Source organism: Triticum dicoccoides, chromosome 4A (genome assembly GCF_002162155.2).
Source record: "Triticum dicoccoides isolate Atlit2015 ecotype Zavitan chromosome 4A, WEW_v2.0, whole genome shotgun sequence".
In the NCBI taxonomy this organism is placed as follows: Eukaryota; Viridiplantae; Streptophyta; class Magnoliopsida; order Poales; family Poaceae; genus Triticum; species Triticum dicoccoides.
The window spans coordinates 545,929,908-545,944,328 of record NC_041386.1 but is presented as its reverse complement, the minus strand read 5'-3'; the positions used below and the strand labels follow the sequence as shown (position 1 = coordinate 545,944,328).

Here is a 14,421-nt window from a genome sequence, read left to right as displayed (position 1 = left end):
GACCTACGACACGGGCATGCAAGAGAAGTGGGTACCCAGGCGGCGGCCGCTCGTACCAGTGCCTCGGTGCCTCCTGCTGAGCACCCTCTTCTCGGTGGTAGAGGACCGGCCGCTTCTTCGGCGGAAGTGGGTCAGGAACCTCTTGGGGGGGGCTTTCCCTTCTCTTCTGCAGAGAACCGGCAGATTGGTGCCATTGGCGTGAGGAGAAGCAAGAGCAAGGAAGGAGAAGGAAAGGAGCGGCAGCAAAGGATGGACTGAAGGAGCTCGCATAGCCCCATACTTATAGCCGGAGGAGGCCAACCGCCGAGCTCCACGATCGCAGGCAATCATGACCATTTTCTCTGCATGCAGGGACATATCAAGTCGTGCGATTGCCGAGGAGTCATGGGGAAGCGCAGTCGCCATGTCCAATCAATCGCCATGCGGCGCCAAAGGCCGCAGGCTGTTAGGGCCCGCGGCATTTCGCGCTTGCCCCTTCGCTTTCCTGCTAGGCCAAGCCCAGGCACGCCTTGGGCCCGGGGGCTACTGTCAACGTTCTGGGAACGGGGGTCCCCAGACTTGCCTGCCTGCGGCCTGCGGCGTGGCTCAAGTGGGGGCCCGGCGCGGCCCATCTTCATCAGCTCAAGCTCAAGACCCTCGCGAGGGGACAAGCCTCGCGGGGCGGACGACAGGAAGCTTCCTCGGAGGCAGCCTCGTCAGGCAGGCTCGCGAGGAGGCGGAGAGATCAAGGCAGGGGTACCTCGCGAAGAGCCCGTAACGCAAGCCATGACGAACGAGACCAGGCGGGTGCCGGCCTGCGCACTGTCCTTGTTTCCTCTTTGGTGCAAAAGGGGCAAGCACAGGCCAAGACATCAGGCAAAGGTTGCCATTCCGGTGCAACGAGACCAAGACCAGCAGAGCGGCAGGACGGAGGTCACCGTGGATCCCAAGACGGCGCCATCACCAGTGCTTTTCGCAGCCGAAGACCACCTTTGGTCAGGATAACTTGTACTACATGTTCCCCTTCAAAATGGACAATTGTTGGCGCCCTTCCCGCTCATTATTTGGGGGAGAGGCCCAGGGCCTCTATAAATAGAGCTAGCCACCATAGAGGGAGACATCGAGAAGACATCTAGAAATCTGGTAGAACCCTAGCAGAGAGGGAGAGGCGACTGAACTCACCCTAGCAGTTCATCGCACCAGCTCAAGAACACCTCTCATGAGGCTGTTCTTCCTTTGTACTGTCCATCATCAGCCCCCTGAGGCAATCCACCACACCACACACTGGAGTAGGGTATTACACCACAACGGTGGCCCGAACCAGTATAAACCTTGTGTCCCTTCTGTTGTTCGTTGTTTCCAGCTTAGATCACGCGAGGAGATTGGACGTAGATCAGTAGGGAGAGGTCTCCGCGTGCACCCCAGTGTTCGAACCTCAAGGGTCTGGCGGAACCCGAAATCCGACAGTTACATACAATTTACCAAACTCGGTGAGACCGAATACTCAAACTCGGTCAGACCGATTCAGTTCAAAATGTGAATGTTAGGCTTTTTGGTGGGACCGATTTCATTAGGGTTAGGGCATATCGTAATCTCGGTGAGACCGATCATATGAAATCGATGAGACCGATTTCTGTAATAGGCAAGAGACTGAAACGTTACGAAAAGGAAACGTAGAGTTTGCATTGCGAACTCAGTGAGACCGATCGCTCATCTCAGTTAGACTGAAATGTTATAAAGGGAAACAGAGAGTTTGCAATCCCATCTCGGTGAGACCGAGATCCCTATCAGTGAGACCGAACTGATTAGGGTTTCTTGCTATGGCTATGTCAAATGAACTCTGTGGCGCCGGATAGATCAAATCGGTGGGGCTGAGTTTGACTTTTGGTTTGGGATATATGTGGATATGAGAAAGTGGTTGAGGGCTTTTGGAGCATATCACTAAGAGTTTTGAGCACGCAAGCCATTAAGCAACACCTCATCCCCTTTTAATAGTATTGGCTTTTCCTATGGACTCAATGTGATCTTGGATCACTAAAATGAAAATGTAGAGTCTTGAGTTTTTGCCAATATGTGTCCTTAGCATTTTGAGGGGTCCACACTCCTAGTACGAGCCATGCCAATCATTGAACTTGCTGAAATGATCATCTTGAAGGAGCATTAGTTCAATGAGCTATATGTTGTTAGGAATTACCAAAACCACCCGAGAATAGTTGCACTTTCATCAACCCGTTACATATATCGAGTAATGACATAAAAATGGCCTATGTTTTGCCGGAATGTCGTTTAATTCCTGTTCTGACAAATCACGGGTACTCGGTATGCCCTTCTTTCTAGAACAAGTTATGCCAAAATTCAAGAAAAAAATCATAACGGTCTTTGCTAAAAAACAAGACATATCGAGCGCTTGAAATTTGTCATATCAGAAATTTATCAATGTTCCGGCAAAACCTAGGCCATTTTTTATGTCATTACTCGATATATGTAACAGGTTGATGAAAGTGCAACTATCCCCGGGTGGTTGGAGGAGGGAGGAGGAGGAAGGAGCAGGGCGAGGAGGGAGGAGGCTTACCGAGTGTGGTGCGCGACGGCACTGACGACACGGGGAAATAAGGCGCGCGGTGAGGGGGGAGACAGAGTGGGGAGGGAGAGTGAGCAACGTGGGCGAGGTAGAGGATAAGGCTAGCATAGCAGTAGTGCGGGGCAAGGACCAATGCTGCTGCTAAGAGCCTTACCTGTAGCGTGGTAACCAGGCCCAGCGCTACTGCTAGTCGGGGCCCACAAGCTGGCCCGTGTATACATACTAGCAGCGCTGGGTCCAGGCCCCATGCTACTGCTATGATGTTAGTAGCAGCGCAGGTTCCAGGCCCAACGTTGCTACTGTTGCCTCCCTCGGGGTGGCCGACGGGGCCACTTAGTAGTGGCTCCACGTGGCCAAGCCCGCGATGCTACTAAGAAGGACCTGCAACACCGGTTCCAGGCATGCGCTACTGCCATTTAACAGTAGCGCCGACTCCGAGTCCAACGCTATTGATAAGCATCTACCTACAAGGTATTTTTTAGTAGTGCGAGTTGCCAGATCCGACGCCCCGAAAGGATCCACGATCAAATCGTCGAGGGAGGGCCACGATGAGAGGAGGAGTTTGGGAAGCAGACCTGGAGAAACCAAAGAAGCCACCCGTAGCTGCGACGAGCCCTCTCTGTCCTAACGCCGCCCATGCGGCCGGAAGGGACAACCAACACCTGCGAGCGCCATCTACGGGAGAGATCGATGACACCGTCTCCATCCAGGGCCATCGCCCTGGCTTCGAAAGCCCCTTACATCTGATGACGGAAAAATGGCGGGCGTGAGACATGCGTCCACGTCATTGATACAGAGTTAATAATTTAAATACGTAGATACATACAATAAAAATAGGATCAAATATTGCAGGTACTTTATTTCCAGAACTCTTACATTTACATAAAAATTCTGTTAATTACATCTCCGAAGAGAAAACCCCTGATTAAGAATTCCAACATATCTATTACATAAGATTGCAACACATTCCTATTACAATATGCTATAAGAAAATTCCTCCTCGCGGTCGTCAATGCACTCCTGCTTGGGTACTTGAAGTTTGCTTTCATGCAAGTACTTCTCCATAATTTCATGTTTGATATGTTGGAGTATATATTTTCCTAACATGTTTAATTGTGGTCAACCTCATTTATATGATGGTGCAGAATGAAGGTTGGTTCTAGGCTTAGTTTTATCCTACGTTTGGCATATAGGATATGTATATATTTTTCTTTGGGAATTTTATACGACATCTTTGGTTTTGGTGGCATGGATACATGTGACATGCCAATTTTAATAAGTTTTGCATCATCACATTACTACTATCACCGCGCGACACTGATATGGTGCCCGTGTGTAGCGTAATGGACTGAAGCTTTCTGACACAATTTGGATGCTTTTTATAGTGCATATGATATGTGCCATATTTTGTTGACTTTGACTTCACACGGTATCAAAACTAACCACGCGGTGCAATGATATGACACACACGTATAGCTTGAACCGAATGGAGTTTGTTTATGATATTTTTTATTTGTTTAAAGCCTATGTGGGCTACATGGAATATGCCTTATCATGTATTTTGCATGAATTTTGTATGCATATGTGGATGTGGAGTGAACTTATTTTTTATTGAGTTCTGCTTTACCTGTATTACTACTAACACAGTGTGGCACTAAGATAATGCATGCGTGCAACGTAACGAGGCAAAGGTTTGTGGAGCAATTATGGTGTTGCATGAGTCGTATGACATCTATCATTTTTGTTTATGTTTGTACCTCACATGGTATTAGCACTAACTCCAGATAGCATCATTTCATTGGCGCTAGTGTGTAGCATAACACAAATAAAGTGAGTTTATGATATCCATTTATGACGATGCTAATAGTTTAGGCTCTTATAGCATTGGAGCATTTCATGCCATATTTTATTTGACTTTGGACCAAATATGTGGCCTGAATATTCGGTTTAGTTTTCTCTTTCTTGTATTACTACTAACACCGTGTAGCATTATGATAATGCCCACGTGTAGCGCAACCAAGTAAGATTGGTTTTTTATGCAACATGTTTTATCATTCATCTTGCATGATTTGGTTTTTAGGTGTGTATCGTGAACACATGTTTAATTAAGTCTTGCCCTGCTCGTATTACTACTAACACTGCATGGCATTAAGATAATGCCCACGTGCAGCGTAACCAAGTGAGGGAACATATTTTCATGCTCTTATTTGTATTGCAACTAGCATGACACATAATGCCCGTAGCGCAACCAAACAAGAGATTATCGTGAGTTCAGTTTAGTGCGTCTGTAATTTCATTCCAACTTAGTCATATCCATTTTTTATGATGACCAAATTAAGTCAATTTTTATGAGGTTTTCGCACGTATGACACTCTCATGATTCGTATCCATGTATAGGGACCAAACCAAGGAACGAGGCGTTCATCTTGGCTTGTATCGCTAAAGGGACCGAACCAAGACGGAGATCAATAGGACAAAGCGCACGCAACATTTAAAGGAACTGTGCTTACAAGAACCATGCATGCTCCTTGACTCGTACCTCGATGGCCGAGCCGAAGGCAAAAGTTTGGGCTAGATATAACATGCTCCTTGGTTTGTACCTCGATGGCCGAACCAAGGAAAAAATTTGGGATGAATGCAACATGCTCTTTAGACTGCACCCAAATGGCCAAACCAAAGGCAAAATTTTGAGATAGATTAAACCATGCATCTTAGTCTGTACCACAATGGCCGGACTAAGGGAAAGAATTTTTTGGGAGATGAAATATGCTCCTTGATTTGAACCATGATGGCTGAACCAAGGGCTAGAGTTTTGAGGAGGGAGGAAGCATGCTCCTTGGTTTGTACCGCGATGACCGAAACGACAAATTTTTATGTAGATTAATCATGCATTTTGGTTTGTACCATAGCGGCCGAACCAAAGGCAAGAATTTTAGGGAGATAAAACATGCTCCTTAATTTGTATCATGATGGCCGAATCAAGGGCTAGAAATTTAGAAGAAGAAGGAGAAGAAAGCTCCCTGGCTTGTATCACAATGGCCAAACCAGGGGCTAAAGGAGAGCCATTGAATCTCACCTTTCAAACCTCCTACTCGCAGGACGCCTGTCTCCTTCTCTTCTCCTATGCTACTATATGTGTGTGTAATTTTTAGCAGATGAAAGGAACGATCTAAGGGGCCGACCCTAGAGCAGTCAGGCATCCTGGTATTTATAGAGGAGCAAGGGGGGCGCATGCTGCCTCTCCCTTCCCGTGGGCGCTGCGCTTTGTATTTGGCCACGTCACCATCGTGCAGATCGTGGCAGAACGTGGGCGCGTGGCTGGTTACGCCAGCGAACGATTCTCACTTCCTTTCGTGGATATGCTAGTCCGTATGCATGCAGATATTTTGAGAGCTTTTTTTAGGCGTGGAACACAGCTGGGCTCGGCCGGCCCCTTAGCTATTTTAGTGATTAATGGTTGTCTATCTATGGGCCCCTCTGTGTAGGACAACGTTTGCATGGGCTTCTTACCCATTGTTTAATCAGAGCAGCTTTTTCATATGAAGGGACTGTGTTGATTTGTTCCAAGAGATTAATGATTGGTTGTGAGGGCCACACCACATACGTTCATGCATGTACGCTGCCCAGCCTGCATGCATTAGCACATAACGCATGCTTGTGCTAGCTAAAGATTTAATTGATGCTAAATTTTCTTTAGTCACCAATTTTATTGTCTATGCATTTTGTTAATATGCCGTGATATTTTGATGGCCGACGCCGACGGCGCGGCGCCCGTGGGTGTTGTTCCTCCTTCCTGCAAGGTCATCATGGTACTCTCCGGCCTTGTCCGTCTTCGAGGTTTGTCTTTGGGTGAAAGCCTTTTGCGCTGTTATAGCAGGGTCGGCTGATGTCGTTGTTCTCGGGTCGCTTTTCCCTTATGGTCGTCATCTTGAAGACTAGTTCCCCTTCGCGGTTTCCCTAGGGTGGACATGCAGAGTTGGTCGCAGGTAATCCTCCTGGTCCTGACGGTCCAGTGTGTCAATGGGTGCGCCTATGTTTGTTTCTCGCTACAACAGAGAAGTCGGAGCAGCGCGCGGCGGGGCCCCGCGACAACGATGATTCCATGAGGGCGGTTTCAGCGGACAGTGCTCTCCGGAGATCGCGATGGACTAGGTCGTTGCGAGGCTTGTAACTTTCTCTTGCAATGTACATCAACAAAGTTGGAGCTGCCAGTCGTCGATGTCTTGGTTGATTGAGTTGTTGATTGATTTCTTTAAAGTAACTCTTTTCATTATCGAACACTTTATTTTTGCTGTGTTGAATTTATATTTTATACATTTATTTATCTCGGTCAAAATCCATGTCAACAGATGCCCCTCGAGGTCTGGGTTCGAAGTGAGATTTTTTTTACTCGGGCCCAGAGCTCGAAACTATACATATTTTGTTTAAAGCACTTCTGGTGAGTATAATGGGTTTATGACTTTTTAGACGATCGTATGCCAGCTACGTACAGCTTTTTAACCATACGCTGCAAATGTGGAGGCTAAAAATCAGGCCACGTCTGGCTTATCTGGCTAACAAACTTTATCCTATGCCTTCCTCAACTCTTTTCCCAACAAACAAACAAACTCATATTTCTCTTGGACCATCGAGGAGACATCGGAGACGAGGCTCAGCTCAATTCCGTCCGGACTGTGGCCGCAGCCTCGTACGTATTAAGATTTCCTTTGCATGATATTGTATATTGATTCGCTAGTCTCTTGATCAATTCATTGGCTGACTACTCTGTTACTCCAATCGCCTAGATTGTTTTCAATCCTTCAATCCCCGTGATGCGTCCCCGCTGGAGCACGTGGTGACTTGAACCAGGTGTGATCAACTTTCTTTTCTCATTGAGCTTTTATACTTCAACGTCTAATGTGTCCCCTTATGTTTTCCTTGTATATTTTTATCCTGCTGATGATGCAGGAGCCAGTGATATTTGGGTCACGGCTTGGATAGATCCGGCTTAGTGGACTTGCTTTTTGAACGGTATGACTATACCTTCCTCTGTGGTCGCATCTCTGTTCTTATTTATAGTAATGTCAAAGACGCAAATTCTGGTACGTATGGAAATTCGCGGAAGGTTATATATACCAATGTATGAGGCTCGTAATGCGTTTGATCTATATCTATTCATTCGAAAATTGTGATCCCACGGTCGGTGTTCCGGGAAGCCTCTATCCGGGCTTGGTCCGTCGTTCGACTCGGGGATTTTTTTTCGTGAATTAGTAGATTGCTCACTGTTGGCGCTCCAGGAAGCCTATATATGGGTTCCATCCTTCGTTCAACACACATAAAATGGCGGGCGTGAGACACGCGTCCACGTCATTGATACAGAGTTAGTAATTTAAATGCGTAGAAGCATACAATAAAAATAGGATCAAACATTGCGGGTATTTTATTTCCAGAACTCTTACATTTACATAAAAATTCTGTTAATTACATCTCCGAAGAGAAAACCCCTGATTAAGAATTCCAACATATCTATTACATAAGATTGCAACACATTCCTATTACAATATGCTACAAGAAAATTCCTCCTCGCGATCGTCAATGCACTCCTGCTTGGGTACTTGAAGTTTGCTTTCATGCAAGTACTTCTCCATAATTTCATGTTTGATATGTTGCAGTATATATTTTCCTAACATGTTTAATTGTGGACAACCTCATTTATATGATGGTGCAGAATGAAGGTTGGTTTTGACTAGGCTAAGTTTTATCCTACGTTTGGCATATAGGATATGTATATATTTTTCTTTGGGAATTTTATACGACATCTTTGGTTTTGGTGGCATGGATACATGTGACATGCCAATTTTAATAAGTTTTGCATCATCACATTACTACTATCACCGCGCGACACTGATATGGTGCCTGTGTGTAGCGTAATGCACTGAAGCTTTCTGACACAATTTTGATGCTTTTTATAGTGCATATGATATGTGCCATATTTTGTTGACTTTGACTTCACACGGTATCAAAACTAACCACGCGGTGCAATGATATGACACACACGTATAGCTTGACCCGAATGGAGTTTGTTTATGATATTTTTATTTGTTTAAAGCCTATGTGGGCTACATGGAATATGCCTTATCATGTATTTTGCATGAATTTTGTATGCATAGGTGGATGCGGAGTGAACTTATTTTTTATTGAGTTCTGCTTTACCTGTATTACTACTAACACAGTGTGGCACTAAGATAATGCCCGCGTGCAGCGTAACCAGGCAAAGGTTTGTGGAGCAATTATGGTGTTGCATGAGTTGTATGACATCTATCATTTTTGTTTATGTTTGTACCTCACATGGTATTAGCACTAACTCCACATAGCGTCATTACATTGGCGCTAGTGTGTAGCATAACCCAAGTAAAGTGAGTTTATGATATCCATTTATGACGATGCTAATAGTTTGGGCTCTTATAGCATTGGAGCATTTCATGACATATTTTATTTGATTTTGGGCCAAATATGTGGCTTGAATATTTTGTTTAGTTTTCTCTCACTTGTATTACTACTAACACCGCATAGCATCAAGATAATGCCCGCGTGTAGCGTAACCAAGTAAGGTTGGTTTTTTTATGATGCAACATGTTTTATAATTCATCTTGCATAATTTTGGTTTCTAGGTGTGTATCGTGAACCCATTTTTTAATTAAGTCTTGCCCTGCTCGTATTACTACTAACACCGCGTGGCATTAAGATAATGCCTGTGTGCAACGTAACCAAGTGAGGGAATGTATTTTTATGCTCTTGTTTGTATTGCAACTAGCGTGACATATAATGCCCGTGGCGCAACCAAACAGGAGATTATCATGATTTCAGTTTAGTGCCTTCGTAATTTCATTCCAACTTAGTCATATCCAATTTTTTTTATGATGACCAAATTAAGTTAATTTTTTATGAGGTTTCGCACCTATGACACTCTTGATTCGTATCCATTTATAGAGGCCAAACCAAGGAACGAGGTGTTCATCTTGACTTGTATCGCTAAAGGGACCGAATCAAGACGGGGATCAATAGGACGAAGCACACGCAACATTTAAAGAAACCGTGCTTACAAAAACCATGCATGCCCCTTGACTCGTACCGCGATGGCCGAGCCGAAGGAGAAAGTTTGGGGTAGATATAACATGCTCCTTGGTTTGTACCGTGATGGCCGAACCAAGGACAAAATTTTAGTATGGATGCAACACACTCTTTAGTCTGTACCAAAATGGCCAAACCAAAGACAAAATTTTGAAATAGATTAAACCATGCACCTTAGCTTGTACCGCAGTGGCCTGACTAAGGGCAAGAATTTTTTGAGAGATGAAATATACTCCTTGATTTGTACCATGATGGCCGAACCAAGGACTAGAGTTTTGGGGAGGGAGGAAGCATGCTCCTTGGTTTGTACCGCGATGGCCGAACCGAGGACAAATTTTTATGTAGATTAATCATGCATTTTGGTTTGTACCATAGCGGCGAATCAAAGGCAAGAATTTTAGGGAGATGAAACATCCTCCTTAATTTGTACCATGATGGCCGAATCAAGGGCTAGAAATTTAGAAGAAGGAGAAGAAAGCTCCCTGGATTGTACCACAATGGCCAAACCAGGGGCTAGAGGAGAGCCATTGAATCTCACCTTTCAAACCTCCTACTCGCAGGACGTCTGTCTCCTTCTTTCCTCCTATGCTACTGTATGTGTGTGTAATTTTGAGCAGATGAAAGGAACGATCTAAGGGGCCGACCCTAGAGCAGTCAGGCATCCTGGTATGTAACGACCCGACCCAAAATCGGTCAAGTCTCTGTGTAGCTGTACCATCCCAAGATCATGCTGGCACACACAGTACATTGATGAAAAGATTCAAAGTTCAATCACACCTGAATTTATTACACGATTCTCATATCGAGTCTTTATTACATCATAATAAATTCGGCCGAAGGCCAACTCATGAGAAAAAACTAAATAAGCTGCGGAAGCGTAGACGAGTAGCGAGTCCATCCGACTCCATAGGGCAATCGCCAAGCGTAGATCGTGGCCTCATTCCTGGTCGGAAAACTCCTCTGCAACATGAGATGTTGCATCCATGTAGGTCAGCATTTAGAATATGCCGGCAAGTCATGAAGAGAGAACAACAATAAAATTTCTAACACTATATGCAATTTGGCTGTGTGGCTCTAAGTTTTATATTTTTGCGAAAAAGCCAATTTTTTCCTATAACAAAGAACTTGCTTGCAATTACTACAAAATGTTGGTTGTTATTGAGATGGTTCCGCCAACCAATGTCTCATTTCCAATTATTAAATAACCCCTCAATTAATTTATTAAGTTCGGTGTTGAGATTTCCAAAATACTCCAATTTCCAGAGGCTCATTTGTCCGTAACCGGGGACACGGCTAATCGATTAGGTTGTTACTCTGCAGAGTGTTGTGCACTTTACCCGCAAGAATCGTTCCCTCCTTTATGTCCTCGCACTGCCTGGTGTTTGAAGACGGGATGAATGAAACAGGGTCTTCCGTAGAGTTTCTCTGAGCACTACCGGTACCCATCCTTGTCCTACCGTTCTTCTACATCTGCTGGCACCGTCCGTCCAGAGTCATGCCAAGGTCAACCCAGCTAGAGCCCATAATGGCTTGCGGCTGCACAGGTAAGCTTCCGGTTAAGGGGTATCCATCCGTCTCTTCGTGGCTGGGTGAAGCTTTCCACAAGATGTCATGGCGCTTCTCCATGCATCCCGGCCATCCGCTGGTTTCTCCAGGATGCCCGTCAACCGTCCTCCACCCAGTAGTGAATTTGAAGTCCATCTTGAGCTTGAAGTCGTGGGGTTGTCATCATCTTGTCTCTCACATCTCCCTTGTGAATCACTCAACCAACCCCGTCTACGAGCATAGCAAAATAAACTACATCGTCCCGGGCAATGGAAAGGGGAATTGGGGTCATCCTACCTCATCATACTACTCAAGAACATAACTTAAAATTCTCCTACTGCATGCATGGTGGGGAGGAATAATTCTAATGCAACAAAATCATAGGTATTGTAAAACATGATCAAATGACTTGCCTGGCTGACGGTCTTCAAACGCTAGTGACTCGAGATAGCAAGCTTCACACTCCGGAAATTCTATCGAGTCAAACAATAGCACAAATAAGTATTTCACTAATGACATATCAGCAGACTGAAGGAGAACACACAAGCACTCAAACCAAAATCAAAGAAAACTCGAGGAAAACAAAATCAAGGTTTCCATCACATCAAGCAACAACAAAGAAATAGTTTTAACCTACTAACACTTTTCTTTACAGATCCAAAACAATGGTTTTACTAACTAACATAAAGGAAAACACCATACAAACTAGGTGCAAAAAGAATCAAACCAATATCTATTATAGAACTCATGTTATACCTAAAACAAAACTAATAAGAAAATAAAATAAAACCTTTTATTTTGCTGTAAATATATGTTCACTCTCTGTAACTATAGAAACTAATCTAAAATCTCTCTCTAATAATAAAGCACGGATTGGGTCTCCGGGTTCACCGTCGCGGCGTTTTTAAACAAAGGTCCCTGTGCTTTTTAGGAGTTAACCCGCAGTCTATCCATACACAAAAGAAAAAACGGTTCGCTGGAAAACAAAAAAACAAAACACCCGTACACAGAGGCCTCCCGTACGCATCTGCCTCCTCGATCCCTCACCCGTGCCCAAGCCACGCCATCCTCGCGCCGTCGCCGCCGCCGCCACACCTCCGCCATCTCGCCGCCGCGGCCGCACCCCTCCATAATTGTGAGGAGAGGCGTGGAGGAGAGGCTAAACCGGCGGCGGCCTTGCAAGGGCCTGCGGTGGCGCGGTCGTCAAGGACCTGTCGAATCTCGCCGAATCCGGTGGGAAGTGGCGCTCAGACAGTGGATCTCCAAGGAAGGCGGCCGGAGCTCGGAGCACGACGGTTGGCGGGCGCGGCATGGCATCGGGTAACTCTACCTCCTCTGCTGCCGAGCGCGTGAACCGCCTTCGTCTCCTCCACCCGGCCGGCAAACCCAGCCACCGAAGCTTCCCCTCACGCACCTTGTCCCTGCTCGTCCTCCTCTTGGTTGGACCGGGCGCTGCTCGTGCGCTCGTTCACCTCGCGTGGACGGAGCAGAAGGGGGCCGGGGCGACGCGAGCGAAGCAGAGCAGCGCGGCAGGAGTCAGCGAGCATGGGGGCACGAAGCAGAGGCAAAGGCGGCGGCTGGCGACGGACTTGGCGCAATGGCGGTGATCCGATCGGGCGAGAACGAGGCAGGGGCGATGTGGTGGAGGCCCGGCGGCGCGGCTTCCTGCGGGTGCCATGGCGTTGGGTGGGCTCCTGTGCACATCCGAGAGAGAGGTGAGAGCAGAGAAATCACTACCATTCCAAGGTCTCTGGTCTGGGAGCTTGTGAAGAAGAGCAAGTGCTTCTTGATCAAGCAGTTTGGCAACAGCAACACCAAGGTCCAGTTTCACAAGGACCCAACAACCTCTACAATGTCCGCTACTACAAGTTCTCAGGTCCATAGCTCTTCACACTTGCACTGTTCTTGGCGAGCTCAAAGCTGTTTATTAGTTCCTCTACAAGGCGCTAACTTGTTGTGGTCTGATGTGGTTTTTTAGGCTTAACAAACAGCAAGACCGTGGCGGTCCAGCCATCAGTGGGAGAGGAGAAGGCTGTTGTCCTGTCCACAAGCAAGACCAAGAAGCAGGACACCAATGCCAAGCTGTTGCACAAGACTCTAACGCGCAAGCAGTTCTGCAAGATGGCCAAGTCTGTCCAGAATCAGGTACTAACACAACAAAAATTCTTACTTGAAAAGTTAGAATGCACATGTTATGCTTGTTTCTATGCTGCAACTCATTTGTATGTGCACCTGCTCTTATATACATTTAACTGTTTTGTGGATTGTACTATTAACATTTAAGAAGTTTTTCTGTCATTGGGAAATCTGTTTTGGTCTTTGTTTTTAATTGGTAACGAAAGGTATTGCTGTGATGAGCCGTGGCGATAAGGATACCAACGGATCAATTGGTTATTCAATGAAATGCTTTTTACGCTTGGCATTGAGCTCAACCAATTAAGAAAATTGTTTTTGTTGTATATATTAGATTATTGTGTACACAATTTTCACGTTAGTGAGCACATATTAGATTACTTTCACCCGTTGCAACGCAAGAACATGGAGTTATTCTCATGTTAAAGTTTCCAGCGATAAGAATGGGCTTAGCCAACATCGCTCAGCTGCTGAAATTACAAATTTGGTGTAGTTATTCATGGTAGAAATTCCAAATTAAGTGGTATATTTTGCCAGATTGAGAAACTGCATACACACCTTTGTCAATGCGCAATCTAACATCCGTCAGGTGCTGATCAGAGGACTACTAATGTAGGGGAAACACACTTAAGTTTGTTATCCAGAGTTTCTTCAGAAGCTAAACATCAGTGGCATCACAAGTGGGCTTCCTCATTTAATCCAAGAGATCTATCAAGTTGCAAAGAGAACAACAGCGAACATGAAATATCTGAAAGCAAATGACCCGAGTATCCTCTACTACTTTGGTTTAGGTGCTATTTATCTTGCTCTGTGTTGAAATATTTTTATCTTCCGTAGATGCAAAGCATCCAGGATGTGATAAATCATTCACTGGATAATGGCATTTATATGTGGTTCTAGTCTTTTCACGGTGCAGGTGAACATGAGAATTCTATCAAAGATAAGTGCCCTTTCAAGATTGACATTGTTCTTTCTTCAGTGTAGATGCATGATATTACATGATTAAACATGCCAATTTTTTAAATTGATTTAGTTGTCTATATTATGCTCTATGTGCTATTACCAACAAAAAA

The 14,421-nt window shown here is 45.3% G+C and overlaps 1 non-coding gene and 1 pseudogene across 1 annotated transcript; both read left to right on the top strand.

Moving 5' to 3' along the window:
* The first annotated feature begins 12,812 nt into the window (after positions 1-12,812).
* LOC119283632 lies at positions 12,813-13,568 on the top strand (annotated as a pseudogene).
* Positions 13,560-13,646, top strand: LOC119290262. The gene has a single exon (XR_005141836.1). It is a non-coding gene; the product is annotated as a small nucleolar RNA R24 (small nucleolar RNA).
* Positions 13,647-14,421: the final 775 nt, after the last annotated feature.